The sequence below is a fragment of the Microtus ochrogaster genome, linkage group LG4 (assembly GCF_000317375.1).
Source record: "Microtus ochrogaster isolate Prairie Vole_2 linkage group LG4, MicOch1.0, whole genome shotgun sequence".
In the NCBI taxonomy this organism is placed as follows: Eukaryota; Metazoa; Chordata; class Mammalia; order Rodentia; family Cricetidae; genus Microtus; species Microtus ochrogaster.
The window spans coordinates 20,189,840-20,191,002 of record NC_022030.1 but is presented as its reverse complement, the minus strand read 5'-3'; positions in this window follow the sequence as shown (position 1 = coordinate 20,191,002).

Genomic DNA, 1,163 nt, shown 5'->3' with positions numbered 1-1,163 from the left:
TCAGTGGTAGAGCCCCTGCCTAGAATCCCCCAGTGAGGGGCTGGGGTGTGGCTCAGTGGTAGAGCCCCTGCCTAAAATCCCCCAGTGAGGGGCTGGGATGTGGCTCAGCAACAGAGCACTTGTATAGAATGTGGGAATTTAGTCCTCAATACCATAAAGGGGAGAGGGACTGAAAAGATGGCTCAGCATGGGCTGGTCTTCCAGAGGACACAGGTTCAGTTCCCAACACCCACATGATACCTCACAACCATCTGTAATTTAGTTCCAGGGGGTCTGATGCCCTCTTGTGACCCCTGAAGGCATGCTTGGGGCACACAAAGGTACATAGAAGCAAAACACACACAAGTATTTATAACCCCATTTAAAAAAAAAAGACAAGAGCAGATATTATGCTGTCCACATGGATAGAGAATGGTGGAGGGTGGGCTGCCGGGGTGGGATGGGGGAATGACCAGCTTCCTCTACCATGCCAACTACCTCTGGTCCAGGGGGCTGAGTCTAAAATAAGTGGTAGCAAATGTTCACTTGAACTTCTCATCACCCCTCTCTCATCCCTTTTCTGCTTGAGTCCAACCCTGCCATTTCAGCCGTAATCAAAGAGACACAGGTGGTTGAGTCGTGCTCCTTCAGTCTCGTGTTCAAACTGATGGGCGTCCACATCCATGTGTCCCTCACCTCCAGGTCTCTGCTCAGGGTGCATGGCATCCGTCCTTCCCATCCTGCACAACTCCTTAGAGTACAGGACTCCGCTTTCCTTCCCTCCTCTCTCCCCAGTCAGGAAACGTGCAAATTTCTTCCATTTTAACCACCAGCTCACAGCTCTGCCCCAAACAAACCAAACCCAAAGCATGGGACACAAAAAGAAACAAAAGCTCCAAACGGACGGACGCACGGCCCCTCCCCCATCTTCTGTATTTCACCCTCATGATCTCATTCCAAAATTCTTTGAAATAACTTTTTCTTTATTAGTTTGGGATGGAGAGATGTAGGGATTTGCTGTGGAGTGCAGGTAGAGATCAGGGGGCAATGTGACTAAGTCTGTCCTTTCCTCCTGCCTCAGTGGCTTCTAGGCTGTGAGCTCACATCATAAGGCTTGTGTGGCGGGCTCTCTGGGCTCAGATGATTTATTACTATTGTTAGTATTAATTGTTTTGAGATGGGGT